Below are 310 nucleotides of genomic sequence, written 5' to 3'. Positions count from 1 at the left end.
GTGTGTCCGTGTCCTGTAGGAAAGGACAAATGTGGCCACGCCCACTCACCTGTCTCTCCGTCGGCCAGGTAAATCTGGCAGGACTGGTTGAGGTGCGGGAACAGAGTAGGTCAAATGGCAGCAGATTCAACCTAGATTTCTAGAAACAATATTTTCTTTTGTGCTTTTCTTGCCTCAGGTGTCTAAATACCAGGAAGGTAACAGTTAACGGTGAGAATATAACTTATAGTTTCTAATAAACATCATTACATGACACAGTTATGATCATGAGTCAAAATGATTTTCAGGCTGGATGACCTGATTCTAACCA

Source organism: Amphiprion ocellaris, chromosome 23 (assembly GCF_022539595.1).
Source record: "Amphiprion ocellaris isolate individual 3 ecotype Okinawa chromosome 23, ASM2253959v1, whole genome shotgun sequence".
NCBI classification, from domain to species: domain Eukaryota; kingdom Metazoa; phylum Chordata; class Actinopteri; family Pomacentridae; genus Amphiprion; species Amphiprion ocellaris.
Note: the sequence above shows the minus strand (reverse complement) of the source record.